Raw genomic sequence first — 15964 nt, forward strand, 5'->3', positions numbered from 1 at the left:
AGATGGGCTTCATGACTGTCCTTCTACTTCGCTGTGTCTTACTTTAATATACTACGTAACATTAATCAAACATTTGGAAGCATCCTATAGCAGTGCTGCATAATCCAGCTCTGTGATTTACTGTCTGATTCTTTCAGCTCCTGTTTGCCTCTTTTTTGGCTTTCATGTGGGGTAGCAGAGGTCAATCACCCTAGAAGCTGTGAGTAGTCCCCCCAGTTCCCATTTGTTGCTGTCAGTCCACCCTGCTGCCTGTTCCCATAGACCTGCAAGATGTGTTCCTGCTCACTAACACTGAAACGATAATTGATTTGCAAGAGCCCATTCTTAAGTTCCGTTTAGGAGGTCACCTACCAGGTTTGCCGCTCACTGTCAAAGGTAATTCAATTAAACACACTATAAGTGTGACAAACTCTCCAATGTTCAATATAGTTACCAGCTGTCTTGAAATTTCTGGACTATCCAGTCCTTGGATACCCAGGGAGGTCCAAGAATAATGGAAGAATTCTTCCAAGTTGTTTCTTTTTCTCCTTGTTTCTCTTTCTCTCAATTTCCTTTTTTCACCAGCCTGATGGAAAATGGTTCAATTTATGCATCTGAGAGCCATACATTAATATGATCAAAGGGAGAGGAGATTGAGTTCCTATTTAAAGCAAAAGCAAACTCTGAAAACAATTTAATGAACACCACATTATTACCAAATCATGGACTAAACAGTGTGCATCTGAACATTGGTCGACATATTTCATGCTTTCTGGTTGCTGCCAAAGCATTTCATAAATCTGCAGCTCTTCCTGATTCCCAAGGTTCTCTATAAAGAACTAAGGTGACATAGATTTGTAATGTGTCCAATTGGATTTTCAAATAATATTGTATATGGAAAACATTCCCAAATTAAATATATACTCTGTCTACCCACGTCTGAGATTCTCAATGCTCCCTTATTGGACATTGTTCAAACAACAGTCTGTGCATTCTACGTGATGGTGAATGTTATAACATCTCTTAAAAGAAAAAAGAAAGATTAAACAAATAAATTGTGACTCACTGAGTTCCCTTGAAGCAGACACACCATATTTTGACAGTTCATGTCTGGCAACATCTGGCATCACACTTACACTAGAGAGTAGTCAGATGCATTGTGAATTAGTTTAAGGAGAAAACTGTATTTGCTTGAGATATTTAGCAAAGCTTTCAACTGAATTATTTTGTCAACAAAATATGAGTTTAAAGAAAAGATATCAAGAGCATTTTCACCTCAGTTTTAGGATTCATTTTCCATAGGTCACAAGTCAAAAGAAATTTCTTAAGATTAGATGCCATCACACCCACTTTTAAACAATAGAATTAGAAGCAGAAACCATAGGTTTTTGTCCCAGTCCTGTCAGTTTCCAGCTGTATGGCCCTGAGGCAAGTAAACATGAGCTGTTGTTACAGCAACTGCTTCAGTTGAAGAAAGAAGAGTGACTTTTTTTTCTTTCAGATAAAAAAAGTTTTTTTTTTTAATTTATTTATCTCTCTTTTGTTTCCCTACTGAACATTCGAGAGTAAGTTGCAAAAATCATGATTCTTCACCTCTAAGTATTTCAGTGTGTATTTCCAGAGAACAAATACAGTATCTTATATAACAATAGTACAATTATTAAATTCAGAACATTTAATATTGATGCAATTCTAGTATCCTATGTACAGCCCATATTCAAATGTTGCTAATTGTTGGCAGGATCACTTTTAAAATGACCTAAATAGAAGGAAAGAGTAGCATGATTAGGTCAGAGGAGCAGGTAATATTGCCGTAAGGATTGTGTGAATCTGAGAGGTTTCTGTTTGTCTCAATTTACCCTCATTTAAAATGCTCCCCATAGTATGATGCCCTGGACAGCTGTTCCTCTTTCCCTTTTACTTTCTTCCTTCCCCTTCTCCATAAGCTAGAGTGAGATTCTATAGCAAGGAAAGGGGCAACTGCTGATGAAGTAAAGGTATCAGATAAAACCATTATTGCTGAAACCTTAATTTTATTTTTCTTTTTTAAATTTTTATTATATTTTTAATTGTAGTTACAATCATATAACATTAAATTTACCATCTTGTGGTTAGGACTCTGGACTTTCAAAAACAATTTTAAAGTTAACCACACTGTTATTAAGAATTCATGGAAACAGAGCAATTTAAGAGCATATGAAAATAATGAAGAATGCAGATTCCTTCTTGGATCAACAACAAAGACTGAATGCTTCAACTCCAAAGTATACCATTGCCTTTTCAATCACTTCCACGTTTTTATCCAATATTAAGGAGATTAACAATCTAAATCGTGACATTAACTAGAATAGGAGCCCAAACAATACCGGCAGATGCCTGATGTGTTTGCACAATGCACTGATGTGCCAAAGGGGGCTGATGTGTATCACTGCCTCAGACATCCCATAAATGTAACTGACTAAAAAGGAAAATGAGTGGGAGGAACATCTGGGCATTAACCACACCTCCTAAAATCTCCAAAGTCTCCAAGGATCAATACTGTCTGGATCCTACCCCAAAGACCAGGATAGATGGGATTGTGGTGGGGAGACTGCCAACCAGACATACATCTTTAGGGCCTAGTCATGTTGGGAGGGTCTCTGAAACATCTCTGGGAATGCCTGTAAGCCAAAGATGAGAAATCAAATCATAGCCTGGATGCATGTGTCCTTATGGGGGTAGTCATCTCCAGCACTTTCTGCAGTGTAGTAGTCAAACATATGGATTGTGAAGCCAAGATTGCCTGGGTACAAATCCCAGCTCCATACTTTACTAGCTGTTCAATGTTGAGCAAATTATTTAATATCTCTGTGCCCCAGCTTCCTTGTCTACAAAATAGGAATAATAGCATATTCTTATCTCATAAGGTCATTATGGGAATTAAATAAGCTAATATTTATAAAATGATCAGTGCCTGGTATAGAAAGAACTATCCAGATCTTTCTTAATCAAATAACTGATGTTCTTGGAACCAAATTCTTTAAAGCAAACATTGATGTGACAGTTGTTAGAAACATAATGAAAACATATTGGAGGATACCAAGTAAAAGCAAGAGTATGAAGCACGCAAAGAAGTTAGTAAAAGGTAACATTTGTTTTGTGTGTTAGCTCCTTCACTAGTCAATGGTGTGGGCCCTGCCTCACTCTCAGGCTTTCCTATGCTTCTGACTGGATGACAATCAAAACAAAACCAGGATAAGGTGATCAAGACACAAAGCTGAAAAAGAGAGACTAAGATGGAAAGAATAGATGAACAGAAAGTTCATCAGCCAAGGAGGGTCTGGAATAGATGCCATCAGGCAGTTCAAGAAGCTTGGCCTTAGAGAACCAGGAAGACTTCTCAATCATTTTCTGCTTCTCCCCCTGAAGAGCCAGCCATCCTCAAATATGTTCTGTCCCTTTGCTCTTGCTTTTCTTGCTACCTGAAATACCCTCCCTTTCCTCCAGCACCCATCTTCCAAGGTGCATTTTCTTCACAAAGCCCTCTCAGCTTCTCAGATTCCTCAAAGCCACAACTGCAGTATAATGAAGTGGTAAAAACACTGAAGTGAGACAGAGAGTTTACACCTTTGCCTCTGCCATTTTCTAGCTGCCTGATCTTGGGAGCGTTACCTAATCTATCTGAGGTTCAGTTTTTTCAGTTAAATAGGAATAAATGTCTACTTGATAAGGCTCTTATGGGGATTAAAAGAGACAATGTATATACAATACTTAGTATTATTACACAATAAATGGTAGTTCTATATTTTTATTATAATTTATCCCTTCTTTGAAATCATGCTACTTGTACCCTTAGGGCTGAACATTTTATACTTTGCATTTTAATTATTTGTGAAATCACTTATCTGCCTTACAATGAGCCCCTGGTGACAATAATCACTTATGAATGTATGAGTCAAAACTTTCTATTTGCAATTGGTATAAATCCAACTAAAACTAGTTTTAGCAATAAAGGGAATTTATTCATGATTGAAAACTCTAGGAAGAATCAAGGGCTCAAAAATGTCACAAGGAGTTGGTCTCTATTTTTCTTTTTGTGTATGTTTCTGGGCGGCAGGGAGAGGGTAGCCTTTGGCAGCTCTGTTTCTACATCTAACCAACTGCAAGTCCAGTGGAAAGAAATGGTCTCTTTCCAATAGTTCCAGCAAACATTCTGGAGTTAGGTCTTAGATCAACTTATCCATTCCTAAACCAAATATCTATGGTTTAGGTGGCAGTGATTCTGGTTGGCCAGATCTGGATCATGTGACGACTCTACTTGCTGCTGAGTGATGTCAGTCCTACTGAATTCATAGACTGAAAATGAGTAAGGGAAATTTCCCCAGAGGAAATCAATACATGTGACTATAAAAAGAAGGAATGGATGATGAGAAAGAAAAGTAATACTGACATTTTGTAAGCCATATCCTCCCTTATAAATGTGGAAGACATCATAGCCAATATCCTTAGTCTCCTGCAATCAGTATCATCCTAAATTGACTTCAAATCCACATGCACACTGAAGACAATATCCTGCATAACCATGGAGGGAAATATCTTAAAGCAACAATCTTGAATATCAGATCACATTCAGTTCCCTCAACTTCTACTTCTGGCTAAAATGGAGCAACCGAGACCAGATTAACCCTCCTGCCTGAAACAACCAAGAAAGACAGACAAACTACAAAAAATAACAGTTTTTGAGATACTGGATATCAGGCAACAAAGGACAGTGATCTCTGAGAGATGAGAAACATATGAGATGAGCCCTATGATTGTCCCAGATTACTGTCTTGAGAGAGTTTCCAGGCCACAGAACAAGGAGAGGAGACCAGGCAGAGCAAATGCCCTGTTTTAAGGAAATGGAGCTGAAAGTCCAGGGAGATCAAGTTGGCTAGAGTTCACAAAACAAAATACCAGAGAAGAGAGAGCTACAGAGAAAGAATCCTGGGGAGTAGCAAAGAGTATTTAGCAGAGTACTCGTCAGTGAATGCATGTAAGGAAACTACTGGAGAAATAAGTATCTGATAGGATTACAAAGAACAGTGCTCACACAGGGCTACAATTAGTGCCTATTATTACCAGTCAGATTGGAAAAGCTCATAATTTACAGGCAAAGAGGTACTCAGAAAGCATCTGCCTCAGTGGTGAGGAATAATGGGTCTTGAGTCTAGACTCCAGACTAAATGCTGTTCTCATTCTGCCTAACAAATCTTATAATGAAGATCTGGAATGATCAAACTCTTTCCAAGTAACTTAACTGTAGTCCAGAATAAAGCTCAAGAATATTTATAGGAATACAAAAAATATCCAGCATCCAAAAATGTAAAATTCACATTTGACATCCAATCAAAAACTACCAGGCATGGAAAGAAGCAAGGAAATGCATGCCATAATGAGAAATATCAATCAATCAAAAGTGATTCAGAACTGACACAGATTTTAGAATTAGTAGATGAGGATGTTGAAACAGTTATTGTAACTATATTCCATATGTTTAACAAGCTAAGTAGAGACATGAAAGATATAAAAAAGACCCAAGCCAAACTTCTAAAGATGAAAATTATCATGCTTGAGATTTAAAAATCACTTGCTGGGGCCGGCCGGGTGGTGCAGGCGGTTGAATGCACGTGCTCTGCTGCGGCGGCCCAGGGTTCACCAGTTCAGATCCCAGGCGCGCACCGACGCACCACTTGGCAGGCCATTCTGTGGTGGCGTTCCATATGGAGTGGAGAAAGATGGGCACGGATGTTAGCCCAGGGCCGGTCTTCCTCAGCAGAAAAAGAGGAGGATTGGCAGATGTTAGCACAGGGCTTATCTTCCTCACAAAAAAATATAAATAAATAAAAAAATAAAAATCACTTGCTGCAATTAACAGCAAATTACAAAATTTACACATCTCAGAAGAAAAAGTTAGTGAACTTGAAGACATAGCAATGCAAAATGCAACACAGACTGTAATGAGAATTTAAAAGAGTAAAATGAACATCAGTAAGCTCTGGAACAACTTCAAGAGACCTAATATGTGTAGTTGAAGTACCCAAAAGAGAGGAGGCAGAAAAATATTTGAAGAAACAATGGCTGAAAAGTTACTAACTTTGATAAAAACTATAAACCCACAGATCCAAAAATTTCAATGAACCCTAAGCACAAGAAACATGAAGAAAATGAAACTACACCAAAGCATATCTTAATCAAATTGCTAAGAAAACGAAACAAAACAGTGATAAATAGAAAATCTTGAAATCAGCCAGAGAAAAAAGACATTACATACAGAGGAACAAAGATAAGGATGGTAGCACTTTTCTCATCGGGAACAATGCAAGCAGGAAGACAGTAGAGTAACATTTTTAAAGTGCAGAAAAAAACCTGTCAAGCTATAATACCGTGCTGTCATTAATCACATGAAAACTGGAGTTGTCAATATCATACAAGCTTTGTTTAGAGGGGAAACAGAAAAAAATCTGTTTTCACAATGTTTGCTTGTACATGTCAATAAGAAAAATGGCCATTTTGATTACATGCAGTAGTAGAAGCTAACACAACTTGAACAACTGGCTCTCTGAAGACAAATAAAATGAAAAAGTCCTGATTTGTCTCGGTGTATGTGCTCCTATTATGGCCAATTTCAAGCTACCTGAAGTCAACCAGCTCACAAATTTTCTGAAAACTTAACAAGAGGCTCTCCTGAGCCAGTCCCAGCCAGCCTCATCATACAACCGATTCTAAGCTATCAAAATGTGGGCATATAGTTATCTTATTCCTGCCAAGTGGCTCTCTTTTGAAGCAAAGATATTTAGAACTGTTGTTTGCAATTTAAACAAAAATTAAAGGGCACACATATGATCTGGGGGCTATAAATGGACATGCTCTAACTTTGAAAGAAGATTTCTAGGAGCATTCCACATCCCCTTCTTCCTTATTGAATAATTTAGTTTTTCTTTTGGCCTTAATAAAGCCAGGCACCTGCTGCCTGAATCAATAGAAATCTAGTAGGACATTAACATTTCACCATGGAAATTGAGTATGCCTGCAGAAGATGAGAGGACAGGTGTTTTGGGATGTTCAAAGTGATTCTATTTGTTAAATTTTTGAAAGAAAAGTTAGTGTAACTGTCATGGATTTTATCAACTTCCAGGTCATATCAATTTGTCTCAGTCTTTTTTAACCGACTGGAACTAATGTGTAACATTGTTGGAGGGCAAATTAGGTTTCTCATGATGATTTTTAAAGGAAATATTGATAGATACTGACTTTTAAATTAATTCATCATTTATTTATTATTATTATTTTTTTAGTGTGTGTGGCAGGGAAAGAGAGTGAGGATGCTGCTGGATTTGATTTTTGCTCTTTTCAAATTATGGGTAGATAGGTGCTAGGTGCTTTCACACATGCAATCTCGTGTATAAAATGGGGTAGTAACAATAAATAGATAATGGTGGGATTTCAGGCACCATATCTTAAGTCAGGGAGATAATTTCTCAGAAGTGTGACTTTTAAGTGACCATACATAATCCTGCAATTCCTTTGCCCTATCTGGCATAAGGCCAGCCTTAACTTTAGCACTCAACACACCACCTTCCCCCCAACCCACCTCTAACCTCTAAACAGTGAAATTTTTAAACTATCACCTAAAATGACCAGAAACAAAGACTATCATGTCTCATCTGTAAGCTAGGTAAGGGAGGGGAGATCAGTCCTGATCTGAGTATGCAAGTTTTCTATTTAGTGTGTTAGGGATTCAAGACCAGTGTGTACTAGCTGAGTAAGGTCCAAAAGTACAGACTGTTAGAAATATGCCACCTTCACTCCTCAGTTCACAAGGATCCCTAAGTTCCTGACACACAGACTGTGCTGTACACAGCCTGTGAGGGTCGATCTTAATTGATCACATTAATTCTATGGCCTCTAAAAAGAAGCAGTCCTGCTGTTTAATGGTGCATGGCAGCTCAGCCTCTGTGTTTACAATTCAGAACATGACGAGTAGGGCTTGTGAGCTGGGTGTGGTGGTGGGGGGCAGGGGACCAAGGACAGAAAGAGGTAGAGAATGTGAAATGGTGGCAAAAGCCTAGGACACAGAATCGGTAATCCTGGGATTTCCTCTTAGCCCTGCCACTAATTTCTGTGACCTTGGAGAAGTCTTTTTTCCTCTGACTTCCATTTGTATCATCTGAACAATGAACATGTTGGACTAACGGTTTCTAAAGGCCTTTCTAGCCCTAAGATTCAACGATTTTAGGTACTCCTTTAATCACTCTGAGAAGGACCCTTACTCTATTTACCTTAAGGAAATTGATAAGAATTCATAACCTCTTATAGCTATATGGTTTAATTCAGCTTACAAAGCCCTCTCCCCATATATAATGTGTCTTGATCCTAGCAATAGCCTTCTGAGATAGGTAGAGTGGGTATGTTAATCTCAGTTGACAGATGTAGTAACTGAGGCTCAGAGGCTAGCTAACACTTACTGAGCACTTACTCTTTGTCAATGTGTTAAGCATGTTACATGGACCATCTCCCTTAGTTCTCTCAATGACCCTTTAAAGATTTTTATGGTAGGTAATACAGTTATTCACATTTTACAGCTGAAGACAGTGAGGCATAAAGAGCTTCAATGACTTACCCATGGTCACCTAGGTAGCAACTACCAGTCTGGTTTCAGAGCCTTGCACTTAACAATTGTGTCATATATTGCCTCTCTCATAAGAGCACATACGGAGTCTTGCCTTTGCGAATAGGAGATAAGGACAGGAGAAGAAACACCCAGAACTGAGTGGGTGAGTGGGTTATACACCTGCTTTGGACTCTCGGCAAAATTGTGAATACAGTTTGTCTTTGTTGCTTCCTGACATCTCCCTTTCCAATAGGCCCCTAGCACCAATCAAGATTAATTTCCATAGGCCCTACTCTCTAAAGCTCAAGGAGATGGTTAAGCAGTTTCTACAACAGGGGTTCTCAGTCCTCATTGGCTGGGAGGGAATCTTTAAACAGCCTCACCTCAGAGAATTAGATTCAATTGGTGGAATTTAGATTCAATTTTTAAGCTTCCCAGGTGATTCTAATGTGCAGTCAGGGTTCAGAACAACTTGTTCTCAGTCTTGGCTGCACATTGAAATCATCTAAAGAGTTTTTAAAAGTTACCAAAGTGCCCGAGCTCCAGAAATTCGGAGGCAATTGGTCTGGGGTATGACCTTGGGATTTTCATAAATTCCCAAATGAAATCAATGTAGAGCCAGAGTCAAAAATCATGGATCTGGAGTCAGAATTCCTGAGATCTACTATAAACTCCATCACTTACTAGCTTGGACTAGTAACAATCTCATTGACATAGTTTCTTCATCTTAAAAATAAAGAAAATTATAAGACTTACTTTGTGGGTTTATTCTGAGAATTAAATGAGATAAGTCTTGTAATGGGCCAATATCTGGCATATAGTAAGTGCTGAAAAACTGCTATAATGATAAGCTACTATGCTGGATAAAAAGTATATAATAAACTAAATCCCACTAAGGCAATGGTTCTCAAACTTTAGCATGCATCAGAATCACCTGTGGGCTTGTTACAACACAGATTGCCTCTCCTCACCCATTCTTTAGGTCTAGGGTAGGACCAGTAATTTGCATATGTAACAAGTTCCCAGGAGATGCTGATGCTGCTGGTTTGAACATTACACTTTGAGAATCACTGTTTGAGCTTTAGCAGTTTAAGGTTCCCCTCCAAAAGAGTATTGATGCTTTAATACACCCCAAGGATATTATTATGGTGGAATTTAAGATACTTTAGTTGACAGACAGTGGGGAGATATTCTGGGGCAGGAGAAACCCTTTTAGGAAGCTGACTACTCCATTTAATTTTAAGGTGAGTCCTTGTCAGCTTCCCTGTGCTGTTTTCCAAAGCAGTGGACAGATCAGAGGCTGCTCTGAATGGGATTTTTGTTACAGAGTAGAGACAGCTTTGGGAGATTTTTTTTCTTTCAAGTACTATTTTATGACAGCTGCCTTTTCTACTCCTTCACATTCTCCTCCAATTTGGAAAAGACGCCATTAAAGTGGCACATATTTATAGAAGGATTAAATTCATGTCTAAACGTATGTTAAGGTCTGTAAAACACATCAAGATGGTTGGCATCTGATTATTTCCCACTGAAAAGTTTCAGAAAAATGAAGATGTTTTCCAGTGTGACTGGGGAGGTTATGACAAATAGACCAACGCTGGCAAATTTGTGTCCCAGTCCTGACAGCTACTGAAGTCATCGTTTCTGAGAGAGATGACAGACTCTGAGACCAATGGGAGGCTGGCAAAGCTTGTCTGCAGCATACTCTTCCCACCTCTCATTTTAGCCACTCTGCCAGGCACTCCCCTCACATTGCCCAGTGCTGGCTTCCCAATTCTCCAACACTCTATTTCTGGGCAGCAGGCATTATCCATGTTAACCCTCACCCCAGCCAAAATCTATTTTGACTTAATTTCTATTTCTCTAATATCTGGCTAGGGCTAGGCAGTTGACTTGCTGAATTTAGATACAGAAATTCACACTGAATGTGTGAATGGTTGATACTGCTTAACGGGATATTTATTTCAAGGAATTTGCATGAAAAGTAGCAGCTGAAAGATATGCATCAAATAGTGGGAAGCCAGGCACTGTGGTTGATAGCAAAGAGTTTTGTTTGTTTGTTTGATTTGTTTTGTTTTTAATATGTGTGTGACATGGTGGGGGTGGGGGACTTTGAACAATTTATCACATCATATCCTCTCCCTCTTTGGGAGCAGGTAAGATAATTTGCTTGCTAGGTGGTATTTCATCAATAGGTGCCAATATTCTCTAGAGCAGAGAAAGTGGGGAGACTCCTAGAAGCTCAGCACCACAGGTGGTTGGATTTGACCTTGGAGATATCACTCAATATCTTCATCTATAAATGAGGTTAATAATATCCTGCCCGGCCTCCCTCTTTAGGGTTGTGAAAATGAATCTTCATGGCTCATGTGAAAGCACCCTGTAAATTAGTAGGTGTTAGAGAAATTAAAAATTTTTAATAACTGAATAATGATTATAATGGTGAAAATAATAAAAAATCCTTGCCATATGAGTTTCTACAAATAACATATCAACTTATTTGGAAGGGACAGAAAAATAGGTTGAATATTAGTAAATTTTTCACTGCAGAAAAGTTATACTGAATTATTAAAAAGTACTCTTTTGATGCAAATTAATTTTAATATTATCATTCCTCCTATCTTAGAGCCAAGAAAGCCAACTGATTTGATGTGGAGACAGCATATTTACCAGACATGTCCTTCTCTGGGTCTCAATGTCCTCATATGTTCCATTAGGGGGTAGGAGGCCTGGATATTCATAGATAGCAAGGTTTTCTGGGAATTCATAGGGAGGAAAGAAGCCAGAGGTGAAGCTGGCTGCTGCCACAGCCTCCTTTCCTGTCCAGAAGGGGAGGCCCAAGGGCCGGAGAAGAAACAGCGACCCTTTGCAGGGGTCTGTACTCTGGAGGCCACTTGGAGAACCTTGAGTGGCCGCTGCTGCCCCCTCCCAGCGAGCTGCTTTCAATGGAAGATTTACAAGTTCTAAAGACACTCCAAGACAGCGAAACGCTGGTCCACACCGGCTCATCATTCGAGGCAGTAAGTATGAAATGATTGCTCAACCAATAGCTAATATTCCAAGGACTTGAAATGATCCAGGATCACTTCTCTTTGAATCATCCCACTGGGGAAGAGAAACAGCTAATTTACAAAAGAGTCTTGCTGTATTTGCCCTGTATCTGCAGTCCTCAGCCTCCACCTCCAAGTACTGAATTAAATGAGCAGAGACTGTTCATGCAGAGAAGGCTTAAGACAATGAAACTTTGTGTTTAACCCCAAAGGCCCTAACAGCCTGCCATCTTCAGAAAAGCAACTAATCCTAGCTAGCCAGACTCAGCTTCCATGGTAATCCAACACAACTTGCTCCAGGAGAAAAAGCAGAGGGCTGCAATTGGCAATGATCATCCCTGCATAACGTGGGCATCAAGAGTAGTTCCATTGTTCCATTGGGGCTTAATTTAGGGCATGGAGTTGGGCAGGTGGGTAACAGAGAGCCTGTTTTTAAAATGTTTATCTCCACAAAAGCAAGAAGAGGAGTGCTTCAGACAGGGATAACCTTATAAATAGATGCACTATAATCTCCCATTAAAAAATAAATATCTTCTTGTAAGCCTTGCAATCATGCCTCAAATTCTACTTGCAGTGCTTATGTTAAGCATTGCCCTCTTCCTACGGCCTTAAAATGGAAAGTAGTGCATCTAGTGATTAAGAGCCAAGGTTCCAACTGGGACTCAGCCACGTACTCTTTATCCTAGGCAAGTTGCTTAATTTCTCTTAAGTTCAGTTTCCTCATTTGTAAAAAATGGGTAAAAAATAGTACCTTCCTCGGATGTATGTTGTCCATGATTAAAAAGATAACATTTAGTAAGTGCTTAGCACAGTGCTCCACACATAAGAAATGTTAAAGAAAAATGGTAGATTTTATTACCTAAAATCCAAATTCTTTTGCAGATTTCGCAAAGTGAGTTTCGCAGATGCCTCCTTTTCAGAGACAGTTTGGCAGAGGGTAAACACCATGGGCTTTGGATTTAAACAGACTTGAGATTAAATCTGGGCTCTCTCATCCTAGCTCTGCGACTCCAACTAAGTCATTTCACTTCCCTGAGCCTCAGGCCCAGCCTATTGTAAAACGGGGATAACATCTCACTTTATGGGACTGTTGTGAGAATTAAGAGAGATGTTTGTGACATGCTTGGTACATAGTAAGTGCTCAATGTGTTAATTCCTTCTCAGGAAAGCAATGGGCTCTGACACATGATGAGAGGGAGGGTGCTGAAAGTAGGGCAGTGGGTATTACAAGGAAAGCTGGGACACTGGAAACAAACTTATGCCTTCTGGGCCTGATCTAGGATTTCAGTACTCTACTATCAAGATAATGGAAAAGGTGTAAGGACCCAGTGCCATAAAAATATTAGTACACCATAATAAAAGAGGTGACATATATAATCATATATGTGTTTAGGGGTCAATGTACAAGACAGAGCATTTAAGGTGTTTCCCATGCTCACTGTACTCTTCTGAGGGCTTCCTTCTTATCCTTAGGTCACCATCCCACTCTGTGCATATAATGGGCTTTTCAACTGGCTATGAGACAGTCTAGCAGGAGAACTTCCCCTAGCAGGGGGCCTAATGGGATGATGACTGGCTGAGCCCATCAGATCCTCTCTTGAATTTGGTGATGAGGGAGGGGGATTAGGGGCATGGAAAATAGAAAGAGATTTGTTATGGCAATGGTGCTTACTGGAGCAGCAGAAACAGGTAGAGTAAGTTGATAATGGTCATCATTACATCACTGCAATGCTCTAACATTAGAGGCAGGAGCAAAAGATAGTTTCTGAGGGGAAGTTATATTAGAGGTATTGATAATCCATCTCTCTTGTCAGACTACTAGAGCTACTATTGTATCCTGAGTATGTAAACATTTCAGTTTTCTATGAGGACTGGTTGTGTGGTTATCAAAACGGTGTCTTGATCTTGTATTTCTCTACATATCTTTATAATAAATCTTCTTTAGCCGACATGATCTGAGCTTATCTGGGTTCCTTGCAACCAGAAAGAATTTAAATATTTTGGTGTGAATTTCAGCCCTGCCACTTACTAATCTTCATCTATAAAATGGAAGTTGTCAGGATTAAAAGAGTTAATACATGCGAAACATTTAGAATAGTGCTTGGCATAGAGCAAGTGTTCAAAATGTGTTAACTATTATTATAATTACTTGGGACAAGTAACAGCCTGAGTTTCAGTTTTCTTATCTGTAAAATGGGATTATATTCACCTCATGAAGTTGTTGGCAGGAGTAAATGAAGTAACTCAGGTAAAAATAGTGCATAGCTATACAACTGGTACTTAATATATGTTGGTTATCGCCTTCCTTCCCTCAAAAACAAAATCTTTAAACATTTTGAATCATCAAACATCTGGGCAGTATAGTGAAAACAAGTTTGGGCTTTGTGCATAGTAAGTGCTGAATAAATATTTAATGTGTAAAGTTCCTACTTCAACGAGGGTTACTATTCTGAACCTCTTTCTCACTCTCTACCCTCACACCCAGCCTCAGAAGAATTGAGGTGGCTCAGGTATGGTTCTATTTGGAGATTTATAGCAATAGGAAGGTTTTACCATAGGTCCAGGCCTTCTTGGTCAGTTAAAAGGAAGCAAGATAATTTCAGGTCCCTTGCAAGTGGGATGGTGTAGCCATCCTCACCCTAGCTAAGTAACGCCCATTCTTTATGAAGCTTACAGTGGTGCAACACGAATGGGAATAATGAATTTGGCTTTGGATTCAATTTTCTTTCTTCTGTAAATAGGCAATTCCACCTGGAGGGCCTCAAAAAAGCATATTGAGCTGGTAAATCTCTACAGATTTTAGTAATTGGGAATCTTGCTTTTCTTCCCATTACCTGGAAAAGCATCCTCCATCACATCTTTCATTCAACCCCAGAATGGTTGTTAGATTTTATGTTGGACTGAATCTAAAGAAATGATCAAAATATATATAAAGTCCTTGTTAATTATTGTATTACTTCAACATCCAAATCCCTTTATGGAATTGACATAAAATTACTGTGCAGTAACGTTTTCCAAAATTTTTAATCTTTTTCCTCTCAATGATTTCATGTCATTTTCATAAAGGAAAAGTTAAACATGTCAAGCTCTGGCATGATCAAGTTTGAGTAAGATTTCTAAGAAACAGATACAGAGTTCATTTTATGAACCATCATTTGGAACATGGGACCCAACTTTATTTTAGTGACCAAGCAACATATTAAATGAAGACTTTTTGCCTTCCCTTACTAAATTTGAGACCAAACATAAAACAGAACAAGTAATTTATTTTACTAGGCATAAATTTTCCTTTAACATTCTATTTTGATTTTTTTAACTGAAGGCTAGAAGGCTTTTAGCTGTCTGGCAGACATTAGTCATTTATTTGCTACTACAGTAGAGAAGTATATTTACAGGAATATAGACAGTATCATCAGTAGGTTGGATAGATTTTATTTTTGCAATTTCAGTTGAATTATTTTTACCAATATATCTTTTAGCTTGGGAGCATTTTCCAGTGTGGAAAAAGAAAATCTTGAGTATGAATATAACTTGGTTAACTTTGTAACAAATTGATTCCATTTGTTAACTTATGGAAAAACAGCTATGATTTCCAAATCGGAATAAAGTCTTATTTTTCTGATAGCTCACTCTGAGGAAAAAAGAACCAATCCTCACCTAGAAACACTCTGCTCAACACCTGTGTCTTGGGATGAACTACCCCCAGGTCAAGAATTTGATTAGTAGCTTTCACTGTCTGTCTCAGCAACAAATTCAGAAAACTATATAGTGGGAATAGAATGTGGATGAGGTATAACAAGACTTATAATTCCAGTTAGAATCCAGGTTCTAGTACAGTGCTATGAGCACTGGATTTGAAGTGAGACATATTTGTAATAAAATCCCAGCTCTGTTTTTTAGTAGCTGTATGAATCTTTGCAATCTACTTAAACTATCAGCATAGTTTCCTGTTCTCTAAAAATGGAGATAAGTCATCCACCTGCTCACAGGATTCTTTTGAGGATTAAATAAACCACAATATATCAAAGTACCCAGAACCGTTCCTAACACATAGTAGATCAAATCTGGTGGATCTGAATCTCTCTGGTCTCCTCTTCCATAAAATGAGTGGTGGGGTGGACTAGATGTTCTCTAGGTCTCTGAGACAAAAGATTCTAAGACCTATAACATCATAATACTGCGCTTTGAATTCTTTTGGGGGAATGGTAGAAAACAGAAAAGAATGGTAGGAATGTACTGTACTACAGCAACTAATTTCAATTTACACAACCAATGTACTCTGAAAAGATTTGTAGAAAGGGAA

The sequence above is a fragment of the Diceros bicornis genome, chromosome X, assembly GCF_020826845.1.
Source record: "Diceros bicornis minor isolate mBicDic1 chromosome X, mDicBic1.mat.cur, whole genome shotgun sequence".
Taxonomy (NCBI): domain Eukaryota; kingdom Metazoa; phylum Chordata; class Mammalia; order Perissodactyla; family Rhinocerotidae; genus Diceros; species Diceros bicornis.